Genomic DNA, 13,347 nt, shown 5'->3' on the forward strand with positions numbered 1-13,347 from the left:
AAACAAGAGATGCAAATTTCTTGCCAACTTTTCAGAGTTTCAGAGCTTGTTGTTTAAAATTAACATTTTAATGCAGTCAGTTTTGCATATTTCATATGGGTTCTCTGATGTTGTGAGTTGATCATAGCAGCCATTTTAGATCAATGTTGTCCTTTTAAAATTACCTCATTCGATGTAAGTCTCAGGTATTTGTCAAATGATGACATTTAAATATTGGTAGTCTACCTTTACTTTGATCATAACAGTAGGTAATGATGGGAGGTACAATGGCTCAGTGGTTAGCACTGCTGCCTCACAGTGCCTGGGAGCAAGGTTCAATTCCAGCCTTGGGCGACTGTCTGTGTGGAATTTGCATGTTCTCCCCGTGTCTGCATGGGACTCCTCCAGGTGCTCTGGTTTCCTCCCACAGTCCAAAGATGTGCAGGTTAGGTAGATTGACTATGCTAAATTGCCCATAGCATCCATGGATGTGTAGGCTAGTTAGATTAGCCATGGGAAATACAAGATTATAGGGATAGAGTAGGGAGGTGTGTCTGGTGAGATGCTCTTCAGAGGGTCGGTGTGAACTCAATAGGCCAAATGGTTTGTTTCCCACTGTCGGGATTCTAAGATTTTACTAGATTGTCATGAATACCCATCTGGATTATCAACATTCTTAAGGAAAGAAAATTTATGTTGTCCTTTTTGGGTTGATCACACCATGAATCTAGACTCACAGAAATTACCTCTGGCAAACTATTCAGTTGTATCAAACTACTGCAGAAACGTTAAAGAAAAATAAGTGTACAATATAACTATTTTGCTAATTCCCCATTATTGTTGGATCCAAAAATCCTGAACTTCCTTTTCCTAATAGCATGGTGAGCATACCTCCACTACATGAACATCAGTGGCTCAAGAAGATGACTTCAGATCATAGATTCACTACAATGCGGAAGAAGGCCATTCAGCCCATCCCATCCTCAAATGACCTTCCGAAGAGCATCCCACCCACACCTACCCCATCCCCATAACTCCATATTTCCCATTGCCGATCCACCTAGCCTGCACATCTTTGGACTGTGGGAGGAAACCAGAGCACCTGGAGATAACTTGCGCAGACACGGGGAGAATGAGCAAACTCCACACAGTCAGTCATCCGAGACTGGAATCGAACCTGGATCCATGGCACTGTGAGGCAGCAGTACTGAGCCACCATGCTGCCCTTTTGTTGCTACCTTCAACAGATTGACTATAAAAAAAACATGCTTGCGAATGATACATATGGGGTATCCCCCACCCCCATATCTGTGGGTGATATGTTCCAAGATCTATTGCTGATAGTAGCGAACCGTATCATTTAAGTGGGAAATTTACCTACCTAGCAGCCTCCTGGAATTATTTCTGGAATATTCCATGTAACATTTTCAGGTCATGGTAAGCTGCAGATAACTGAAACTGTGGAAACCGAGTCCGCGAATCCGAGGGTAATATAGGAAAAGAAACAGGAAACATGTAAAACATGTAATGAATGGCAGTGAAAGTGGAGAAGAAAATGTAAGAAAGTAAAAGCTGTAAATGAAAAATGTAAAATTGCCACCAACGGCTGACTTCGAAAACATATCAAAAACAAGAAGTAGAAGTTGTGATCTTAAATTGTGGAACGGAATGTTGAGACAGGAGGCTGCAGAACACGAGTTAAAAAGATGCCTAGCTGTTCCTAAAGATCATTAAAACACCTTCGTTAGAGGTGGAGAAAGAGAGCCCAGGGCAGAATAAGGTCACAAATTAAAGTGAAAGCTGTTGCGAACTGAACAGAAGTGCTCCATATAGCTGCCATCCATCCTACCTTTAATCTCCTTTAAGTAAAGGAGCATGTATTGGACAGCAGCAAAATCATTCAACTAATTTGGAAGAAATATAAGTCAGTTTCACTTGAAAGGAAAGGAGTATTTGTGGTCTTGAATCATGAAAATGAGAGGAAAAGGGACATGTGATGGTGCATCTGCCCCAGTTCTCCATTGTCACAAGTTTAACATTTCCATCCTCTTATTTGAACATTTTTATGCCCTCGCTGCTTCCTGTACTCCTCTGAAACTGGCCTTCTATTAATTGCTGCCTTCGCTCTCTTCACCATACTTGTTCAAAGTCCTTCCTAAAAGCCATTTGTCTGACAAAACTGCATGTTCATATCAGCTTGGTGGCTTCTTCTCAGACCAAACTTTGATTACCTCACTGTGAAGCACTTTAGAATGCATTTCAAAAAAAAAGGAGCACATTGTTGCAAGTTCTTGACGCTCAATCCCAAACTTCTTTTGTAAGTTTTGACAAGTACGTTTTTGTCATAGAGTCATAGAGATGTATAGCATGGAACCAAACCCTTCAATCCAATCTGCCATGCTGACCAGATATCCCAACACAATCAAATCCTACCTGCCAGTGCCCGGCCCATATTCCTCCAAACCCTTCCTATTAATATACCCATCCAAATGCCTCTTAAATGTTGCAATTGTACCAGTCTCCACCACTTCCTCTGGCAACTCATTCCATACACATATCACTCTCTGTGAAAAAGTTGTCCCTTAGGTCTCTTTTATATCTTTCTCCTCTCACCCTAAACCTATGCCCTCTAGTTCTGGACTCCCCAACCCCAGGGAAAACACTTTGCCTATTTATGCAATCCATGCACCTCATGATTTTATAAACCTCTAGAAGGTCATCCCTTAGCCTCCCACACTCCAGGGAAAACAGCCCCAGCCTGTTCAGCCTCTCCCTATAGCTCAGATCCTCCAACCCTGGCAACATCCTTGTAAATCTTTTCTGAACCCTTTCAAGTTTCACAACATCTTTCCGATAGGAAGGAGACCAGAATTGCATGAAATATTCCAACAGTGGCTCAACCAATGTCCTGTACACCACAACATGACCTCCCAACTCCTGTACTCAATACTCTGACCAATTAAGGAAAGCATACCAAACGCCTTCTTCACTATCCTATCTACCTGCAACTCCACTTTCAAGGAGCTATGAACCTGCACTCCAAGGTCTCTTTGTTCAGCAACACTCCCTAGGATCTTACCATTAAGTGTATAAGTCCTGCTAAGATTTGCTTTCCCAAAATGCAGCACCTCACATTTATCTGAATTAAACTCCATCTGCTACTTCTCAGTCCATTGGCCCATCTGGTCAAGATCCTGTTATTATCTGAGGTAACCATCATTCCTGTCCACCATACCTCCAATTTTGTTGTCATCTGCAAACTTACTAACTGTACCTCTTATGCTCGCATCCAAAACATTTATGTAAATGACAAAAAGTAGAGGACCCAGCACCGATCCTTGTGGCACTCCACTGGTCACAGGTCTCCAGTCTGAAAAACAACCCTCCACCACCACCCTCTGTCTTCTTCCTTTGAGCCAGTTCTGTAACCAAATGGTTAGTTCTCCCTGTATTTCGTGAGATCTAACCTTGTTAATCAGTCTCCCATGGGGAACCTTATTGAACGCCTTACTGAAATCCATATAAATCACATCTACCGCTCTGCCCTCATCAATCCTCTTTGTTATTTCCTCAAAAAACGCAACCAAGTTTGTGAGACATGATTTCCCACGCACAAAGCCTTGGTGACTATCCCTAATCAGTCCTTGCTTTTCCAAATACATGTGCATCCTGCCCCTCAGGATTCCCTCCAACAACTTACCCACCACCAACGTTTGGCTCACTGGCCTATAGTTCCTTGGCTTATCATTACCACCTTTCTTAAACAGTGGCACCACGTTTGCCAACCTCCAGTCTTCTAGCGCCTCATCTGTGACTATCGATGATACAAATATCTCAGCAAGAGGCCCAGCAATCACTTCTCTAACTTCGCACAGAGTTCGAGGGTACACCTGATCAGGTCCTGGGAATTTATCTACCTTTACCCATTTCAAGACATCCTCCTCTGTAATATGGACATTTTGCAAGGTGTCACCATCGATTTCCCTATAGTCTATATCTTCCATATCCTTTTCCACAGTAAATACTGATGCAAAATACTCATTTAGTATCTCCCCCATTTTCTGTGGCTCCACACAAAGGCCGCCTTGCTGATCTTTGAGAGGCCCTATTCTCTCCCTAGTTACCCTTTTGTCCTATATGGATTTGTAAAAACTCTTTGGTTCCTCCTTCATTCTATTTGTCAAAGCTATCTCATGTCCCCGTTTTGCCCTCCTCATTTCCCTCTTAAGTATACTCCTATTTCCTTTACACTCTTCTAAGGGTTCTCTCGATCTATCCTGTCTATACCTTACATATGTTTCCTTCTTTTTCTGAACCAAACCCTCAATTTCTTTACTCATCCAGCATTCTCTATACCTACCAGCCTTTCCTTTCACCTGAACAGGAATCTACTTTCTCTGGATTCTCGTTATCTCATTTCTGAAGGCTTCCTATTTTCCAACCGTCCTTTTACCTGTGAACATCTGTCCCCAATCAGCTTTCGAAAGTTCTTGCCTAATACCGTCAAAATTGGCCTTTTTCTAATTTAGAATTTCAACTTTTAGATCTGGTCTATCCTTTTCCATCATTATTTTAAAACAAATAGAATTATTGTCGCTGGCCCCGAAGTGCTCCCCCTCTGACACCTCAGTCACCTGCCCTGCCTTATTTCCCAAGAGTAGGTCAAGTTTTGCACCTTCTCTACTAGGTACATCCACATACTGAATCAGAAAATTGTCTTGTACACACTTAAGAAATTCCTCTCCATCTAAACCCTTAACACTATTGCAGTCCCAGTCTATGTTTGGAAAGTTAAAATCCCTGACCATAACTACCCTATTATTCTTACAGATAGCTGAGATCTCCTTACAAGTTTGTTTCTCAATTTCCCTCTGACTATTAGGGGGTCTATAATACAATCCCAGTGAGCTGATCATCCTTTTCTTTTTTCTCAGCTCCACCCAAATAACTTCCCTGGATGTATTTCCGGGAATATCCTCCCTCAGCACAGCTGTAATGCTATCCCTTAACAAAAATGCACCTCCGTCTCCTCTCTTGCCTCCTTTTCTATCATTCCTGTAGCATTTGTAACCTGGAACATTAAGCTGCCAGTCCTGCCCATCCCTGAGCCATGTTTCTATGATTTCCCAGTCCCATGCTCCTAACTATGTCCTGAGTTCATCTATCTTCCCTGTTCGGCCCCTTGCATTGAAATAAATGCAGTTTAATTTATTAGTCCTACCTTGTCCCTGCCTGCCCTGACTGTTTGACTAACTTCTGTTCTCAGCTGTACCAGTCTCAGATTGATCTCTTTCCTCACTATCTCCCTGGGTCCCACCCCCCCATCTTGAATCCTCCCCAGCATCTCTCGCAAATTTTCCTGCCAGTATATTATTCCCCTTCCAATTTAGGTGCAATCCATTCCTCTTGTGCAGGTCACTTCTACCCCAAAAGAGATTCTAATTATCCAAAAATGAGGATACTTCTCCCATACACCAGCTCCTCAGCCATGCATTCATCTGCTCTATCCTCCTATTCCTGCCTTCACTAGCTCGTAGCACTGGGAGTAATCCAGATATTACTACTCTCAAGGACCTCCTTTTTAAATTTCTGCCTAACTCTCTGTAAACTCCCTTCAGAATCTCAACCTTTTCCCTTCCTATGTCATTGGTTCCAATGTGGACAATGACCTCTTGCTGGCCCGTCTCCCCCGTGAGAACATTCTGCACCCTCTCTGAGACAACAAATGAATGACTCAGTCTGAAGTCTTGAAAAGAACAATTCAAATTAAGTCGTTTCTGAAGATGGTGATGGAAAGAAATTCCCAAATCTTCTATCATAGTTCATCACAGTAGTTGGAAACTATTTATTCTTTTCTGCTACTCAAAAATATTTACGACAACTGCAAGAATATATGCCAGATCAATGCTACTTTTGTTTTGCAAAGCAGTTCTTGTTGGAAATTAAATATTCAATGCAATGTTATGTTGCTCCACTTTCATAGCCCAAAAGAAAATGCTCAAATAGACAAAGGCTTTTCCAGCCTGTCCATGCCGACCAGATATCCCAACCCCATCTAGTCCCACTTGCCAGCACCTAGCCCATATCCCTCCAAACCCTTCCTATCCATATACCCATCCAGATGCCTTTTAAATGTTGCAATTGTACCAGCCTCCACCACATCCTCTGACAGCTCATTCCATACACATACCACCCTCTGCATGAAAAAGGTGCCCCTCAGGTCTCTTTTGTATCTTTCCCCTTTCACCCTAAACGTATGCCCTCTCGTTCTGGACTCCCCCACCCCAGGAAAAATACTTTTTCTATTTACTCTATCCATGCCCCTCATGATTTTATAAACCACTAGAAGGTCACCCTTCAGCCTCCAATGCTCCAGGGAAAACAACCCCAGCCTGTTCAGCCTCTCCCTGTAGCTCAAATCCTCCAATCCTGGCAGCATCCTTGTAAATCTTTTCTGAATCCTTTCAAGTTTCACAGCATCTTTCCGATAGGAAGGAGACCAGAACTGGACGCAATATTCCAACAGTAGTCTAACCAATGTCCTGTACAGCCACAACATGACCTACTCAATCTTCTGACCAATAAAGGAAACCATACCAAACGCCTTCTTTACTATCCTATCTACCTGTGACTCCAATTTCAAGAAGCTATGAACCTGCACTCCAAGGTCTTTTTGTTCAGCAACACTCCCTCGGATCTTACCATTAAGTGTATAAGTCCTGCTAAGATTTGGTTTCCTAAAATGCAGCACCTGGCATTTATCTGAATTAAACTCCATCTGCCACTTCTTAGCCCATTGGCCCATCTGATCAAGATCCTGTTGTAATCTGAGGTAACCTTCTTCGCTGTCCACCACACCTCCTATTTTGGTGTCATCTGCAAATTTACTAACTTACCTCTTATTTGTGGCTGAGGCAGAAGCTAAAGAGTTTTATACTAGATAGATTTGAGTCACATTGAAAATCCATTACAATTACTTCAGGACAATGACCGTGGCCCTTTTCTTCAATAAACTTCAGGTCTATAAACATTTCCATTTCAGTACGATAGTTCTCAACATGTAAAAGATTCCCATTAGAGACTGCTGCATGGGTTGGGATATTAATGGCCTCAGTTCGGAATTAGCTAACAGCCTGTAGTTCATTACATAAGCTTTATTTCTGCCAGAAAATGTTTCTTTACAGTCAACTTTGTTGAATAAGGAAATAACTGTAGCTGAATATGCTAATTAGACACAGGATATTTCATCACAGGATGTGATGGAATGTCACATGATCTTTACCTATTGCAGCCTCATGTCCAGATGAAACCACAGCAAGATATTTCTTAAATAAAATTAATATCATCCTTACCTCAGTAAGTAAATACTTTGTAGCAGCACAGGTGAAGCCTGTTATAATTATTATTGTACAAATAGTACAGCATTCAATGCCCTGACAGTAATGCACACTTGACACAGCTGTCCTTTGCCAACAAATATGTGTACCTCTGAGTATTTTTTTGTTTATGTGTGTGCTATTCTGCATTTCATTTACTGGAAAGGATACAAGGATGCAAAATAAGTGGAGCTGCAGCCCACTGTAATCTTGGTGCAGAAATAATGGGGAATAGCTATTCCATTCATGGTTCACTGTCAGAGATAGTCTGAAACATTAAAATTACAAAAGACAAGAAGCAGATGAAGGCTGTAATTGTTTCAGTCACAGATGTTTCCTTTTGAACATCATCAACAAATCACAGTAAATAAATCAGTTCATTGATACACAGGGCTTACCAGCTAGAATGCAAAGTAAGTGTCTCCTCTGATGATATAAAATTAATGAGAAACATAACTCTGAAATTCACAGGGCTTATTTATTTTTGGAAAGTAATGAAAAAAAGTGAACATGTTATTTTATCAAAAGATCAAAGATTATGGCTCTGAAAAACATGCATTGTGATGCCAGCCAGCAAGCAAATCTTGAACATAGTTATCCAAGTTTGGTTTTTCCAATATATTTGTAGCAGCAATAACATTCATTTCATCCAACAGTAACTTAATAGCATATTTTCATGAACATGCTGATTTGCTGTTAATCAAAATAATGCATATATTTTAATTTCTTTTTTCACTTAATACAGAGCAATAATACAAGGATGTCTTTATAGTCCAATGCAGTGCATGTGAGATGAGCCAAACTGGGTTAATCTGAAACTCTGGGTATGATAATGTTCTTAGCCATTCTGCCAGCAGAATCGGAAGTCCATTAGAAGGATGCCATGAATAACCAAAGTTTTGGACTGACAACTGCAGATTTGCAGAACTCATGCATTATTATTATCTGACAATGTCAACAAATTGAAGTGGAGTTAGGACATGCTTGAGTGTGACCTCATGGACAAATCTGCAGAGATGAATTGTCTTGCCCACTTCGTGAAAGTGATTGCAACAAGAGACATTTTTACTGTGATGTAACTGGACTGTTTTATCATCTTCTACCAGAACACTCTTTAATGTTTACATATGAAACATATAATGGTGGAAAGCATAGCAAAGAAAATATTACTTCTTTGGCCACCAAGAGGTCTAGCAAGATTTCTCATCATAACTTACTAAACCCATCTCAACAAACAGCAACTCTGCCCTTATGATATCTGTTACCTGGTTCAAGCTCTATTCGCCATGCTTCATTTCTGGAGCAACACACCACTCAGTGGATATGCTGGAATTCACCAGTGTCTTTAAAAGGCGGTTATGCATGTGAACATACTGTCAGTCCGATGCTGTCCTGCATGGTTTTTGACATTTGCCTCAGACATGGCAGACAAATTAAATTTGGTGCCCCATTTTCCAGCAAGAACCTGGAAACCCTGTTGGAATGATTCCTCTTCCCCTAGGAGCAGCAATGGTGGGCAGGATACCAAAAGATGCCAGTCTGGTCTGATTGTCACCCAGATCAGTGTAGTCTCAGCCATCTGGAGGAATGCACAATAATGTAAGCAGAAGTCATTGACATTCTCCACTCTGCCAGTGTAAGAGTTATTCTCTTCTCTCGGATACCACACTCTCACTCTATCTCTGCGACCTCACATATCGCATATCAAGGCTTGTGCTCTACAGCTCTCATTATTGCCTGCATCATCTTCTCTCATTTACTGTCACCCATCACAATCCCTAACAGCACTAGCCAGGCATGCCCTCTACGCTGCCAACTCATTCATTCAGAATACCTTCCCACCTGCACCAAAAGTAACAACCGTGCCACTTTAGTTTCACTTAATACCTTTCTCTCTCTTATTCCAGGAGGAAAACAGCTCACAAAAGCATAGCAGAACTCAAGATGGGTGGAGAGTGTGGTTGCCCAACGTTTGGGACCTCAATCCCAAAGTGTCTTGATTCCGAGCTGCACAAGCGGCTGATTGACTATGTTGAAGCTGCAGGTAGGCTTAGAGTGAGTGAGCACTATGACAGTGAGCAAACAGGCCAGAGAAGCAGCCAGGAGCAGTCCATGAGCTGTATGTGTGTGCAGCATTAAAATGATAGCTGAGCCTGAGGTGCAGCTTTGATGTGCATCAGCATCCTACAATTGGATCAGAGATGTGTCACAAGAGCTTTTTAAAGATAGATCCCTTAAAATGGCCACCCAAGTGGACAGGGTTGTTAAGAAAGCATTTGGTGTTTTGGCTTTCATTAACAGGGGGATTGAGTTTAAGAGTCGTGAGATCTTGTTGCAGCTCTATAAAACTTTGGTTAGACCGCACTTGGAATACTGCGTCCAGTTCTGGTCGCCCTATTACAGGAAAGATATGGATGCTTTGGAGAGGGTTCAGAGGAGGTTTACCAGGATGCTGCCTGGACTGGAGGGCTTATCTTATGAAGAGAGGTTGACTGAGCTCGGACTTTTTTCATTGGAGAAAAGGAGGAGGAGAAGGGACTTAATTGAGGTATATAAGATAATGAGAGGCATAGATAGAGTCGATAGCCAGAGACTATTTCCCAGGGCAGAAATGGCTAACACGAGGGGTCATAGTTTTAAGCTGGTTGGAGGAATGTAGAGAGGGGATGTCAGAGGCGGGTTCTTTACACAGAGAGTTGTGAGAGCATGGAATGCGTTGCTAGCAGCAGTTGTGGAAGCGAGGTCATTGGGGACATTTAAGAGACTGCTGGACATGCATATGGTCACAGAAATTTGAGGGTGCATACATGAGGATCAATGGTCGGCACAACATCGTGGGCTGAAGGGCCTGTTCTGTGCTGTACTGTTTTATGTTCTATGTTCTATGTTCTAAAGGTGGCAAATGATTGATGCCAATGTCTGTGGATGTGGCAAGTGTGTTGCCAGTGCCCATGGAGCATGTCCTGAGAGGTTAATACCTGACATTCAGCTTCAATGCCTTTTGGAGCGATTGGTGAGCTGAATTTGCCAGGTATCTGATGAGAGTTCCATATTGAGAGTTCTCAGCATCTAGATCGTTTGACACATTTGGTGGGATAGGAGCTGAATATTAATGAAGTGCTTTGTGCCATCAACAAGACATTTAACAAGCAACAGTCGCCAGTGCCTAGTGAGAAACTTTCCTCACTGATCTGTAAATACATAAAAACCACAGTAAGTTAGTCCTGATGTCCAGATAGACTTTGCTGAACTTCTTGTGTGATTCTGCCACTTTTGCCTACATCTCTCAGCCCCCTATAAGTTTTAATCCAAAGAGTTTTTTTTTTGCTTATTTACTGCATAATTGTGTTTCCATTTATATTTTACATAAAACATGTTTGTAGATAAACCAAATTGTTTCGGGGCTGTCTTAGTTCTCTTGAAGCTCCACTTAACAAAGTATTATAGGTGGGACCATGCAATTTAACCAATCATAATTTCAGTGTAATTCTATCTTCAACATTCCATTCTTGTCAACTGCATTTACTGTAAGTCTAAGCAATTTATCAGGCTTTTATCAGGGGGAATCACATCCTCATTTTCTCATTTCTCCCTGGCAGAAGCATATGTGACATTTCCCGGACTAATCATCTTCTCTATTAATAGTTAAATTGGAAACCTTTTAGCATGTTCTGAGTCAGCAAAATATCACTGCAGCCCGTCAGAAAGAAGGGAGTTTTGGTTGCCCTTAAGCAGCAACAACTTGCTTCCTGCCAGGATGCCTCAGCTCATAAAATATGCCAGTTTGGAGGCAAGATATCTTATTACAATTCCCTTTCCCTCCCCCTCAAGTCTCTTCATTTTTATTTCACTTTTTTGTCTATCTCCTGGTTAATGTCCATCTTTGGCTTCCCTCCCGCATCGATCTATCCATTCTGTTTCCCTACTCTCTCAGACCGTAAGACCATAAGACAAAGGAGCAGAAATTAGGCCATTTGGCCCATCAAGTCTACTCCGCCATTCAATCATGGCTGATAAGTTTCTCAACCCCATTCTCCTGCATTCTCGTCATAATCCTTAATCCTCTTGACAATCAAGAACCTATCAAATTCTCTCTTAAATGTACTCAACAACCTGGCCTCCACACCCCTGTGTGGCAATGAATTCCATAGATTCACCACTCTCTGGCTGAAGAACCTTCTCCTCATCGCTGTTCTAAAGGGCCTTCCCTTTACGTTAAGGCTGTGCTTAGCCAGAATGCCCTCAGTTCCTCCATCTTGATCATTAATGTATAAAGCGAAAAATTTGTGGTCCCATCAGTGACCCTAGTGGAATCACTAGTCACCAGCTGCCCCAAGGACCCTTTTATCTCCATTCTCTGCTTTCTGCCAGACAGCCAATCTTCTATCCATGTTAGTACCTTGCCTGTAACACCATGGTCCCTTATCTTGCTCAGCAGCCTCCTGTGCGGCACCTTGTCAAAGGCCTTCTGGAGGTCCAGGTAGATAACATCCATTGTCTCTTCTTGGTCTAACCTGCTCATTACCTCATCAAAGAATTCTAGCAGATTTGCCAGGTGACCTCCCCTTGATGAAACCATGCTGACTTCACCCTATTTTACTATGCACTTCCAAGTATTCAAAAATCTCATCCTTCACAATGGACTCCAAAATCTTACAAACAACTGGGGTCAGGCAAATCAGCCTGTAATTTCCTGTCTTTTGTCTTACTCCCTTCTTAAACGGGGGAGTTACTTTAGCAATTTTCCAGGCCTCTGGGATCCTCCCTGACTCCAGTGATTCCTATAAGATCACCACTAACATCTCCACTATCTCATTCGCTCTTCTTCTCCTACTTTACCCTCAGACTTTCTTTATCTTCAAGTCCAGTGTTAGAGGACATTGATTAAAAATACATTAAACATTTTCCTATCTTTATTTGAAGTTTATACATCCATACTTACAATGAACATTAGCTATGCAAACTTGTGATTTGACCATTGCTTGGCATATTAGTGTTGAAGTTGCAGTGTCATCACTGCTGGGGTGTGTGTGATCACAGAGTGATAAGCTTAACTTGTCATTTTCCATTATAAACGTGAATGTAATGGAGTATAAAAAGAAAAACAGAATAATATTTTTGAAATGGAAAGTCAATTACACCCTTGCCATACTTCAGCTAACCCTGGCCACTGACCCATCATTATCTGAACTCTACCTTTGCCAGAAATTTCCTTGGAGTTGCTCTTGGTGCACCAATGTAATTTTGCAAGAAGCATGCCAGAAGTCAGATTTGCAGATAAATAGACCTCCTGCAGCAATTTGGTGAAATTCCAGTGGCAGATGTTTCAGGTCATTTGTCTTGTCTTCCAAAGAGTGGCATTTTGGGAGATTCACAACTAAAATCTAAAAATGACTGAAGCACCAAAGATTCATGAAGGTCTTTGTAATAAGCTTGACTTTCAACAATAGTGTGAAATGTATAATATCAGTTCAGACAATTGTGAGACTTTGTCTTGACTTTCATTTCTGTAGACACCAACATTCTGAGTGGAACCTTACACAGGTGTCTGAGCGACATGGTAGGATTTGCAGCAGAATCAGCTAAAAACTCTGACAAAGCCTACCTTGACATCAGGAGCATCTTGCTCCATCTTTTATGCATTTCACAAGCAGTATGGCAGGTTTCTTGATAAGCAGTGATGAATGGCCAATTAAGGGGGGTTGTTGGTTGTTAAAAAGCTTGTTGATGGCCCAATTTACAGAATTACAGAACTATTATTGTGCAGAAGAAGGCCATTTGGACTTGTCCTGCCTGCACTGGTTCCATGACTTAGTGCCCATATCACAATATTTCAAACTAATCATCCAATGCTCTCTTGAATACCTCAATTAAATCTGCCTATACCACATTTCCAGGCAGTGCTTTGTATACCCTAATTACACGTTGTGTGAGAAAAGATTTTTTTCTCCTATGATCCTTGCCTCTTGTGCACCTCACTTTAAATCCATGT

This window comes from Chiloscyllium punctatum, chromosome 3 (genome assembly GCF_047496795.1).
Source record: "Chiloscyllium punctatum isolate Juve2018m chromosome 3, sChiPun1.3, whole genome shotgun sequence".
Classification (NCBI taxonomy): Eukaryota; Metazoa; Chordata; class Chondrichthyes; order Orectolobiformes; family Hemiscylliidae; genus Chiloscyllium; species Chiloscyllium punctatum.